The following is a 13,141-nucleotide window of genomic DNA, read 5'->3' on the forward strand; positions in this document are numbered from 1 at the left end:
AACATGTTATTGAAATAATGTTCAAATGTTCAAAGGGTGAGCATTGAAATAATTGTGCATAGCAAATAATCAATACAATACAATTGAACATTATTAAATTATTGAACATTATAAAATTATACATTTGATATTAAACATTAAATTATAAACATTATTTACACTTGCTTTACAGGTTTTTAACATTACTTCGAAAATGCTGAAATTTAAAGTTTGAGATGTTTTTCATCTGTTTTAGAAAGTATTTTTAGACTTTTGTTTTTTCAGAATAAAACTTGTTTTACAATCTTGAGCACGTGTTATATTTTTATTAAATGTGTTTAATTAAGCCATTGCTGCAAGTAATTTGACAGTTAACAATATTTTAGTGTACAGTTAATCATAAATTCAGTCAGCATTGTCATGACTCATTATCCCATGATGAAAGGTAATACGGTGAAACAACGTCACGATATCAACGTTGATTCAATTTGCAAAACCGAAGCATAATTCATCATTGGTTCAACAACGTCGACATACAATCTTTATTCACCCATATTGAAAGAAGAGACGGTGAAACAACGTCACGAAATCAACAATGAAACAACGTCACGATTTCAACGTTGATTCGTTTTGCACAATCGAAACATAATCCAACATTGATTCGACCTTGGTCCCCTACGTTCACCGGTGAATCAACGTTGAAATGCCGGCTGTTTTTTATAAGTAAATGTTCCAATCAATGACGCAGGCAGCGCCAGCGCGTTCTCGTCTCCCTCCTTCATTTTACAGTGGAATGGTGGCTAGAACGGCTCCAGGTTCAAAGGTCAATACGGAATGGATTAATCTGCGTTATTTTTTTTTTACGCGTTATTTTGTCTCAGATTAATTAATCGAAATTAACGCGTTAATGTCACGGCCCTACTTTATTTAATAAAACATGCTTGTAGTTTGAAACCTTTTGCCTACCATCCTCATCTTTGGACTAAAAACGTTACAGAGATATCTCATGAGAATGCTTGAAACAACTTTAACTATGGGCAGAGTGATGATAATGATGATGGTGGTGAAGGATGTAGGGTTGCCAACCGTTCCGTATAATACGGAATCGTCCCGTACACTCTAAAAAATGCTGGGTTGTTTTAACCCAATGTTGGGTCAAATATGGACTAACCCAACGTTGGGTTAAAAAATGCAGTTTAAAAATGTACAAATTGCATTTTGGACAAAATCAAAAATGGACAAAAATGCAATAAAAAAATTGACAAATTGCATTGGTTACATTAAAAATGTAACCCAACGGCTGGGTTTTTCCATTTTTAAATTGCATTTTTAACCCAACGTTGGGTTAGTCCATATTTGACCCAACATTGGGTTAAAACAACCCAGCATTTTTTAGAGTGTATTTGACACATAAAAGTCTTGTTCCGTATTGAACTGATACGGAACGCACTTTGTTCCGTATTTTTGAGAATCAATTCAGTGCAAATCCATGACAGACATAGCTTCTGATTTATGTCAGATTATGAACGAAGACATTTGTAGGCTATGATAAGAAAAGAAAAAAACCCGACGGTGCGGTAGATACTAATTTCTCTCCGTTTGTCTATGATCAGCGTAGCGTTTTTAACATCTTGGAACATCATCAGAGAATGCTCTTTTAATTGGTCGTTTCAGTCATTGTGAGTCACGTATCGTAGCAACGATGACGACAAGTGACAACAGCGGGAACATTTTTATTTCTTTATTAGCTGTTTTTTTTATGTATTATTGCTTTGCACTGGAAAGAAAGTTAACTATAATGGAAGTATAATTATATAAAGATATTTGCACTACACTTCCTAAAAATGTTGTCTAATTAAATAAAAAATATGATTTTTTTGCACTGGAAAGAACATTCTAGAAGTCTAATTGTATTGAATAAGTTCGCACAAGGCTACAGAAAACTTTTGTGTTTATTTTTCTTCAAATGCAGTCTAAAGCCGATGAGTTTTGAATGTTATAAGTTGTATTTGTTTAAGTTAAAAATAAAACGTATTATAAACTAAACAAGTCCATGGTTCATTGTTGGCAAAATGATCATGATAGCCTTTATATGTCACATCTATGTGGTTCAGTCTTGTATATTGATTAGGCCTATATTCTATAAATATTGTATTATAATATGCTATAACAGGGGTCACCAAACTTTTTTCTCTGGGGGCCACATTATCATTCCTGACTGTGATGGGGGGCCGGGTCCAGGTCAGCTATATAACATAGAATTGTATGACCCAGACCAAAATGACCACCAGCAGGCCTCATTGTGTAGTAGAGATTACTAGCCTGGCACAGCCATCCCCACTACTATATCCCCACTACTATATCAACACTTGATTCCTGGCACATATTTGTTTATCTTTACTAGTGGTTTGCAAAAGTTGTAATCGAGTCTTCACACTTTGTTTTAATTAAAGTTATTCTTCACAAATAATCGTTGGTCCACTATTCTTTGAAAACTCTGCACTCTCTTTTAGGCGTGGAACGGTACAGAAGTCACGGTTCGGTTCATACCTCGGTTAAGACATCACGGTTCGGTACGAGTTCGGTACAATGGAGGGAAAAGCAAAACAAAAATGCAGAAGGCTTGTGCATGTCTCAGGCTGGACCACCAAAAGAAAAATAAATGTATTAAACCTTGTATTTAAAAAAAAAAAAAAATAATTATTAATAAAGTAAAGGCATAGAACCAGTTTATTTGTAGTGCACTGACAATAGTTTTATATAATTAGTTCATTAATAAAAATACCTTGATATTTTTGGTAATTGTACCTGAATGAATTGAAAATTAATCTGCTACGTTTCATGTTTTTATGTTTCCACTGTTCGATCGCGGCCGCGCCTCATACACACACACACACACACACACACACACCGATCGCGGCCGCGCCTCACACACACACACACACACACACACACACACACACACACACACACACACACACACAAATATAAGTAAACACTTTACGAGTTTTCGATCGCACCCACACCTCTCTCTCAACATATTCCAGCATAGCAATATTTACATCGCAGCCTGCTTCAGAGCTAAGGCGGAGCTACAGATTAGGTGTCCCTAAAGAATCCGCGTATCTAACAGTAGTTCCGCATTACATTAATTAAATTGCACGCGAGTTTTATTTATTTTTATACCGTGTATTCTCCGTGTAAATGTATGCACCAAACCGTGACGCCCATACCATGACGTACCGTCCATGACGACTTTTGGGGATTGCCTCATAGGGCCGGTTCAAGTAGTAGGGGGCAGAGGGGCTGGGGGGCCAGTCAAAGGGGGGTGGCGGGCCTGAGTCGGCCCGCGGGCCTTAGTTTGGTGACCCCTGATGTATACGATGGGCTATATATTAAATGTTCTAGCCTAAAAATGTTAGACGAGCTTTCTTCCAACTTAGCTGCTACCTTCTCCGACTCCAGCACGACGTGTGTTCACGCGATGTTGTTGGTTACGAGCGTACGGTGGCCGAGAATGTTCCGTCAACTTTCGTGTGTTTGCGCATCTATGTTGCCTAGTAACGAACGCAATCTGACCGAGATACGTGCTGGCGGCAGGAAACTTCACTTTGTGTGCCCGCGCCTCGTATACAACGTTATATATAAAGCTTGCAGGACAACTTGGTTGGCATTGCCTTTTTTAGCGTGAGAAATACACGGTGTGGCGTGTGAGCGTGTGAACTGGTTGAATTGCGTGTGTCTCACGGCCAATGCGTGAGACTTGAGAACCCTGCATTAGAACCCCCCCACCCCGTTCCTTATTTCCATTTCAGAAAGTAGGCAACCCTAGAAGGATGTTCAAAGAAACAGTCGTGTCAGATAACAATCATAAACAAACATATGCATAGCATCTATCTGTCTCTCATTTCTGCTTCCATATTCTGTATAACGGTTCTGCGAATGAAACTTCAGCCTAATTGCATTGGTTGTTGATTGGATATTGAGATATGGGCTTGGCTCTGAAAAGTGTGTGCAGATGAGCGTGAGTTTGCAGAGGCAGAAAATAGATGATGCTGGATTAGGCTGGATTTTCAATCCATGCCGACTTTAAGACAGTTATTTATTTCCCCCAGTGATAACTAGAGGCCTCTTCTAGTTCATTTCAAGTTTGCTCAGTGCTTTTTCATGCTATACAACAGATTTATGTGTAAAGTCCATATACTGTATATGTGAGTATAGTACTATACTGATGTGCATCTGCATTGTGTGTGATTGTATGCATATATTGCTCTGCGTGTCTTCCACTCATATCTCAACACTTATCTGCCCTGTTAGACATGCAGATGGGTGAAACCGTTATAGAGAACAAGGAAGCAGAAATGAGAGAGACAGACAGAAGATATGCATATTTGTTCATCACTGTTATCTGACACGACTGTTTCTTTGAATATCCTTGAGACTGAAGTCAGTCTGGAATCAGAGCTGCCATCTTCATTATCATCATCATCATCATCATCATCATCATCATCATCACCACCATCATCATCATCATCATCATCATCACTCTCTGCCTGATCTCAGGTCAGTTCTTTACTGGTTTGTCTGGGTCAAATATCTTATTATTATGATTAAATGACCTTGTGTTTGGCAGGTCAGGTACTTTGTTTCAAAGTGACTGGATGCTCTGGAGGGAGTTTCAATGTTCAAGTGCATGAACCCGAAACAGAAAAAGTCAGATGATTAGAGAATGCCATTCTTGTTTTTTAAAGAAATTTTGGTATCACTTTTAGAATTATGGTCCGTCATTAATAAGTAACTGTGTAAGTAATACAGGACTTACGAGTAGTACTACACTACAACTACTACTATTAACTAATATGGAAACAAGCTTAAAGCTGCTGTCCGTAACTTTATTGGGTTAAACATTACAAAGAGAAACTACCTGGGCAGACCTTCAGCTGAAATTGCAATTAGTTTTGTTTATAATAATTATTATTTTATTTCATTTTAAATATTCTTCGGTAACACTTTATAATAATGTTCAGTTGTAAGTCATTAATAAATGGTTAGTTAATGATGAACTAATCATTTACAGAACATTCATAAATGATTAGCAAGTGATATACTAACATTTTATGTATGTTTTGTAAATTCTGTTACAAGTCATTTACAAGTGATTAGTAAATGATTAACTAATTATTTGCAAAACATAACTATGCGTTCATAAATGATTAATACGTGATATGTTAATAATTGTATGTATGTTTTGTAGGTCATTTACAATTGATTAGTAAATGATTAATAATTTACAAAACATGACTATGCATTTCATAAATGTTTAATAAATGATGAAAAAAAATATGTATGTAGCAATTAGAGGGTGCAGAAAGTGTTGTAAATGTCTTGAATACACGTACAGATCATTTGTAATAGGTAAGTGTAACACATTTGTGTTACACATTTGTTATTCATCACAAGTGATGAATAGTTTAAACTTTAGATTAGGGGATGCAGAAAGTGTTGTAAATGATTTATTAATATGTTATAACAGGTGTTGAACACTGTAGTGTGCACTGCAGTGTAAGTGCTGACTGGTGAGGGTATAGACAGCTGTCTTCTGTAGTATAGTGTGTAGTGTGCACTGCAGTGTAAGTGCTTACTGGTGAGGGTATAGACAGCTGTCTTCTGTAGTGTAGTGTGTAGTGTAGTGTAGTGTAGTGTGCACTGCAGTGTAAGTGCTGACTGGTGAGGGTATAGACAGCTGTCTTCTGTAGTGTAGTGTGTAGTGTAGTGTGTAGTGTAGTGTAGTGTAGTGTAGTGTGCACTGCAGTGTAAGTGCTGACTGGTGAGGGTAGACAGCTGTCTTCTGTAGTGTAGTGTGTAGTGTAGTGTGTAGTGTAGTGTAGTGTAGTGTGCACTGCAGTGTAAGTGCTTACTGGTGAGGGTATAGACAGCTGTCTTCTGTAGTGTAGTGTGTAGTGTAGTGTGTAGTGTAGTGTAGTGTAGTGTGCACTGCAGTGTAAGTGCTTACTGGTGAGGGTATAGACAGCTGTCTTCTGTAGTGTAGTGTGTAGTGTAGTGTGTAGTGTAGTGTAGTGTAGTGTGCACTGCAGTGTAAGTGCTGACTGGTGAGGGTAGACAGCTGTCTTCTGTAGTGTAGTGTGTAGTGTAGTGTAGTGTGCACTGCAGTGTAAGTGCTGACTGGTGAGGGTATAGACAGCTGTCTTCTGTAGTGTAGTGTGTAGTGTAGTGTGTAGTGTGCACTGCAGTGTAAGTGCTGACTGGTGAGTGTATAGACAGCTGTCTTCTGTAGTGTAGTGTAGTGTGCACTGCAGTGTAAGTGCTGACTGGTGAGTGTATAGACAGCTGTCTTCTGTAGTGTAGCGTGTAGTGTAGTGTGTAGTATGTAGTGTGTAGTGTAGTGTAGTGTAGTGTGCACTGCAGTGTAAGTGCTGACTGGTGAGGGTATAGACAGCTGTCTTCTGTAGTGTAGTGTGTAGTGTAGTGTAGTGTAGTGTGCACTGCAGTGTAAGTGCTGACTGGTGAGGGTATAGACAGCTGTCTTCTGTAGTGTAGTGTGTAGTGTAGTGTAGTGTAGTGTGCACTGCAGTGTAAGTGCTGACTGGTGAGGGTATAGACAGCTGTCTTCTGTAGTGTAGTGTGTAGTGTAGTGTGTAGTGTGCACTGCAGTGTAAGTGCTGACTGGTGAGTGTATAGACAGCTGTCTTCTGTAGTGTAGTGTAGTGTGCACTGCAGTGTAAGTGCTGACTGGTGAGTGTATAGACAGCTGTCTTCTGTAGTGTAGCGTGTAGTGTAGTGTGTAGTATGTAGTGTGTAGTGTAGTGTAGTGTGCACTGCAGTGTAAGTGCTGACTGGTGAGGGTATAGACAGCTGTCTTCTGTAGTGTAGTGTGTAGTGTAGTGTAGTGTAGTGTGCACTGCAGTGTAAGTGCTGACTGGTGAGGGTATAGACAGCTGTCTTCTGTAGTGTAGTGTGTAGTGTAGTGTAGTGTAGTGTGCACTGCAGTGTAAGTGCTGACTGGTGAGTGTATGGTGAGTGTATAGACAGCTGTCTTCTGTAGTGTAGCGTGTAGTGTAGTGTGTAGTATGTAGTGTGTAGTGTAGTGTAGTGTAGTGTGCACTGCAGTGTAAGTGCTGACTGGTGAGGGTATAGACAGCTGTCTTCTGTAGTGTAGTGTGTAGTGTAGTGTAGTGTAGTGTAGTGTAGTGTGCACTGCAGTGTAAGTGCTGACTGGTGAGGGTATAGACAGCTGTCTTCTGTAGTGTAGTGTGTAGTGTTGTGTAGTGTAGTGTGCACTGCAGTGTAAGTGCTGACTGGTGAGGGTATAGACAGCTGTCTTCTGTAGTGTAGTGTGTAGTGTAGTGTGTAGTGTGTACTGCAGTGTAAGTGCTGACTGGTGAGGGTATAGACAGCTGTCTTCTGTAGTGTAGTTCAATTCAATTCAATTCAATTCAATCAACTTTATTGATCCCACAAGGGGCAATTAATTAAGAGCAGCATGTAAATAACAATAAATAATACAAATCACACGCATTATTCACACAAGTAACAAAGTCCATCAGTCCATCACACACACACCCACATAACGTACAGCAGTACACAGTATTCGTCAGCATGTGCAATTTTTCCCTTCTCCAGGAACTCTATGCGGAATTTAAAAGTTTAATCGCATAAGGAATGAAAGATTTAGAATGACGATTCGTCTTACATACCGGGAGCGCGTAACGACGCCCAGAAGGCAGCAGAGAGAATTCACCTGCCAAAGCATGACCAGGAGCAGCCAGGATGCTCTTTGCCTTCCGCAGTATTTGCTGGTTACAAAAGACATTTAAGTCTCTCTGTTTTTCGCCGATAATTTTAGAGCAGATCTTTACAATGTTATTCAGGCTATTCCTGTCTTTGATGCTCAAATTATGAAACCAGCAGATAAAAGAAAAATTTAAAAGACTCTCAATAAAAGACTGATAAAATCTGCACAGAATGACCGGCGAAACGGAGAAAGTATTTAATTTACGAAGAAGGTGAATTCTCTGTTGCCCTTTCTTTGCGATGGTAGCGCTGTTAAGATCAAATCTAAGATGTTCATCAAAGACAGTGCCCAAATATTTATATGAGGAGACAATTTCAACCTTTGCATTATGTATAGTGCTCTCAAAAACACTATCTCGATTTCTCCTGAAGTCAATAATTATTTCTTTAGTTTTAGATACATTTAGTTCTAAACAGTGGTTATCACACCATGAGATGAATTCATTTAGAGCTTCTGTAGTGTAGTGTGTAGTGTTGTGTGTAGTGTAGTGTGTAGTGTAGTGTAGTGTGCACTGCAGTGTAAGTGCTGACTGGTGAGGGTATAGACAGCTGTCTTCTGTAGTGTGTAGTGTAGTGTAGTGTAGTGTAGTGTAGTGTAGTGTGTACTACAGTGCTAACTGGTGAGGGTATAGACAGCTGTCTTCTCTGAAACACATGGAGTCTAACCACTGTGCACCTGATGTGAGCAAAACATTCAAAAAATGTAACATAATTTATTAATCATTTATGAATACATAGTCATGTTTCATAAAGGATTAGTTAATCATTTACTAATCACTTGTAAATGACTTGAAACTAAATTTACAAAACATACATAAAATGTTAGCTAATCTTTTATGAATGTTTTGTAAATGATTAGTTCATCAACTAACCATTTATTAATGACTTACAACTGAACGTTATTATAAACTGAACGTTATTATAAAGTGTTACCTATTCGTCTAATATTATATATTTGAATATAAGTACTGCAGAAATGTGCAAAGTGTTCATGAATTTGAGAAAATGTGGTCATTGAATACATTTTGTGTGAAAGCAATGAAAAAGGATTCACAGTTTGCTCTGCATATAGACTTCTGTTTCACTGAATGTATGAAGAGTTTCGACGATGTGACTTCAGTTTTGACAGATGCATGTGAACAATCGGAAAATAAAAGAAAGAAGAGAAACTTTCTCAGGTTTAATTTTCCACACAACTATTTTTAGCCAGTAACAGCTTTTTGTCTTCTTCTTTTCAGTAATGATAGACCAGTATATCCACTCAAACTAGATAATCTGCAAACATTTAGTATTTTTGAGATTGTCAGCTTATAACTGTGTCCGCTTAGCTGATTAACAGAAGTCAATCGGGCTAGTTTCTGCTTTCAGATTGTTATTGTTGAAATATTTTGTGATTATTTAAATTTGCTATCATTTAATTGTATTTAATTTGACTATAAACTACTCTTGGAGCTCAATAGCAGCTGGACTGAACTGCCAGGAGCCAAACATTCAGATGTGGATGAAAATAAATAAATATGTTCTTTTATTCAAAGTATTTTTAAACAATTTACAGAAACTAGAAAATTATTGTAACTTGTGGAAGGTCACGTGACCTGTAATTAGCAGCTCCTGCCAGCGAGCTGAAGATTGGACCCCTACACACAGTTTACAGAGTGTGTGCGTTTTTCCAAGGGGTTCACCTCACACAACAGGATTTTATGATCGTAAATATTCAACATGTTGGATATTTTACGATTTGAGATCGGTGTGACCCCGACTTTCTTCCGAGCAGATTCAGTCACTCTTAACACACCTCACACCACAGGACAATCTGATAAGATAATCTGTAGAACCATCAAGATAATTGTGACTTTACTATAGGACTGTCAGAAGGAGGGATTTGAGCCCAAAACTGACCCGTTTATCTTGTAGTGTGTTGGTGGCTTTAGATGGATAGAGGCAGATACTGTACCAAGCACCACCCTGCAGTGTTAGAGTTAATGATATTATTAAGTGATTATCTGAGTGATGATTGAGCATTGATGACACCTAATGATAACAAGCAGAATCACTGAAGAAAAGAGAAACACAAGAACTACAACTGACTTCCGGAGATGAAATCAACTGAAGATAAAAGAAGACATTAAATCTCGAAAGATCTCAGCAGAGGAGGATTAAACAACTCCACAAACAGCATTGCCAGCTCTTATTACCAACTAGTTACTGAGAATTAATAGAGGTGTAGATGTTGATGTTTTATTGGAAATTACAGGTTTTGTTAAGTTACCATTATGGTGATCTGTGTTTCCTTTAGTTGGGCAGTTTGACTTGGTTATTTTTATGCAAGTTTGTGATCTTTGTAAAAGTGTTTTCCAAAACACATAATTTGTTACAAAGAAAGCCAGAAACAAAGATGATCAGGTGATATAGTTTTAACCATCATGGTTATTTGTTATTAATAGGTTATTTTCACCAACAATAATTTCTTGCCACAGATCAGACATTCTAAATTGTGATTTTTAAAATACATTTTGGGGGAAATTATTTTAGACACACACAGACATCAAGAATCTGCATATCCGTCCTTCGGATGAGACGTTAAACCGAGGTCCTGACTCTCTGTGGTCATTAAAAATCCCAGGATGTCCTTCGAAAAAGAGTAGGGGTGTAACCCCGACATCCTGGCCAAATTTGCCCCTTGGCCTCTGTCCATCATGGCCTCCTAATCATCCCCATATACTGATTGGCTTCATCACTGTCTCCTCTCCACCAGTAAGCTGGTGTGTGGTGGGCGTTCTGGCGCAATATGGCTGCCGTCGCATCATCCAAGTGGATGCTGCACATTGGTGGTGGTTGAGGAGATTCCCCCTTCCTTGTAAAGCGCTTTGAGTGCCTAGAAAAGCGCTATATAAATGTAACGAATTATTATTATTATTATATGAATCACAACAATGATGACATGCTTCAAGCAGCAATGCATGCTGGGAGCCACCATATTATAAAACTAATGGCTCCCAGTATGCATTGCTGCATGAAGCATGTCACCATTGGTGAGACTCATAAGCTGATTCTTGATGTTAGTGTGTGTCTCTATGTTTTCTTTTCAATGTATTTAGAAATTAAAATTCAGAATGTTTAATCTGTGGCAAAAAAAAAAGAAAAAAAAAAGTATTGATTAAATTGATTTCTGTCAGGACCACTACCGTCAAATATGATTGACAATTAGCATACAGATTGGATTGGCGGTATGGTTCCGTTCTGGGCGAGAGCAGGGAGAGCAGCAATAACCCCCCTTGGGGTAAACAGAACAGAACCAACATGAAAGTTTGCAAATATATTTAATTCAAGATTTTAAAGTACAACATCATTCGAGAATTTATTCTGATTCAAAGGGGAATCCGAATGCCAAATCCTGACTGGGCGAGAGGAGGAGCTGGGGATGGAGGAGTGTAATTCACTCCTGAGAAACGTGACAGCTGCTGATAATGCTGAAGAAGCTTATGTATGTATACGATGATAGGTGTCGTATTCCTATAGGTAGATGTGGATCAGCTGAGGGTCAGCTGATGCGAGCTTGACTAACGTGACCTACCTGCATGTATGTATATATATATATGTCATCATAAAGAAAAGTGTTTGTTACTTGTTATTAATCAAGCACCTGATCATCTTTGTTTATGGTTTCCTTTGCAAAAAATTATGTGTTTTGGTAAACACTGCTTCAAAGACAACCACTAAAAAAAATTAAAATAGTCAAACTGCCCAACTAAAGGAAACACTAATCACCATAATGGTAACCATACATTTTCAATAAAACATCAACATCTAAAACTCTGTTAATACTCAAAAAGAACTTCTGTAGGTGATTGATAGAAATAAGGTCAAACTGGTTTGCATTAAGAGATATTTTCAGTTGATTTCATCTAAGGCTGTGTCTGGAAGTCAGTTGTAGTTCTTTTGTTTCTCTTATTTCTGTTAATCTGCTTTTTATCATCAGCTGTCTTCAATAATCAAGCAATCATCACTCAATTAATCACTTAATTATCTCATTAACTCGAACACTGCTTCAGTGTTACTTTTAACACCCTGCTGGTGGTTTATTTAACACCGGGGAATTTACTGTGTGTGTGCATGTGTTCAATTTATATGCATGGCACATGAATACACATAGTTAACAAAAACTGGATTTTAATTTTGATAGCGATGTTGTAAGTTTCAATATTGTTATGATTCTTCTGTGGCATTCTTTCAAAGGCCATTTTTAATTTCCTTAACTTACCTAAAGTGAAAGGGAACTTCATATTTTCATATTTTAAAAATATCTTTTTCATTTTTCTGGTGAAAAGAAAAAAACATAAAACCAACTCAAAGTGGTTTGCTATAGTCAGTTGCTATTGTAAACTGGTTTAGCTGGTCTCTCAACCCAAACCACTCTAAAACCATCTTAGGGTATTTTTCTTAAAAGTTTGTTTCTCTCTTTTCTTTCAGCAACTCAAAGTGCAGCAGTAAACTTACTGTAGACCATGGAGGACAATGACAGAGATTTTCACATCAGACTGTCCATCTTCTTCATCGCTGCTCTGTGTGTGGGGGTGCCGTGTCTGATTTGGGCTTTTTATTTTGTGCATCTTCAGAGAAAGACCAGAGGCCAGATCTCAGCCTTCATCATCCTCCTCCTCCTCTGTGACCTGTTGCAACTGCCCCTGTATATATATATAGTGTCAAAGCTTCTTTCTTCAGGTCTTGTCTATGGCTTTGACTTTGTCTCAGTCATTATAGTGCATGGATATTTTTGTCTGAAAGTGTGTGGCGTTCACCTGCAACAGCTGGTGTCTCTGGAGAGGGTTCTGACACTGAAATATCCACTGATCTCTGCTCAGATTTTCTCAACCCCGTGTTATGTCATAATCTCCATCATTATACTTATTTTTCCTGTAATGTGTGCATTATTGGTGGCATTTGGTGGTTATGGTTTTTATCTCGGTGTTGGCTCAATTCTGGCACCTGTGTGTGTATTGGTTGTCACAGGCATAATCACATGCAAAGCCCCGCCCACTCCTCCCAGAACACCTGTCAGTGACAACAGACCAGGTGCGTCATTGTTTCTTGTTACCATGGTTACCTTAGTTGTGCTCTATTTACCATGTGTGTTGGTTCACTGTTTCCCCGTCTTTCACAAGTCTTGGTACGTGATGTCTCACTGCTTGTTGAGTTTGACAGTGATTTCAGAGCCTCTCCAGTGTGTGCTGGTCTGTAGAGAGAATCTCAGCACTCAGACCAAACAAACACACATAGAGCTCAACTCTGAACAGACATCAGTCTGAACTGAATATCCAGACGAGGCTTATGTCTATAAAAAAATAAAATA

At 38.3% G+C, this 13,141-nt stretch overlaps 1 long non-coding RNA gene across 1 annotated transcript in view; it reads left to right on the forward strand.

Moving 5' to 3' along the window:
• The first annotated feature begins 4,440 nt into the window (after positions 1-4,440).
• Positions 4,441-13,141, forward strand: part of LOC311303067 — a 9,895-nt gene continuing 1,194 nt past the window's right edge. Inside the window, exons 1-2 of the long non-coding RNA XR_014629702.1 lie at positions 4,441-4,542; positions 12,262-13,141. The exon at positions 12,262-13,141 is cut by the window's right edge and continues 1,194 nt beyond it. This is a non-coding gene — a long non-coding RNA (uncharacterized lncRNA). The remainder of the gene's footprint in view (positions 4,543-12,261) is intronic.

The sequence above is a fragment of the Rutilus rutilus genome (genome assembly GCF_951802725.1).
Source record: "Rutilus rutilus genome assembly, chromosome: 13".
Lineage (NCBI taxonomy): Eukaryota > Metazoa > Chordata > Actinopteri > Cypriniformes > Leuciscidae > Rutilus > Rutilus rutilus.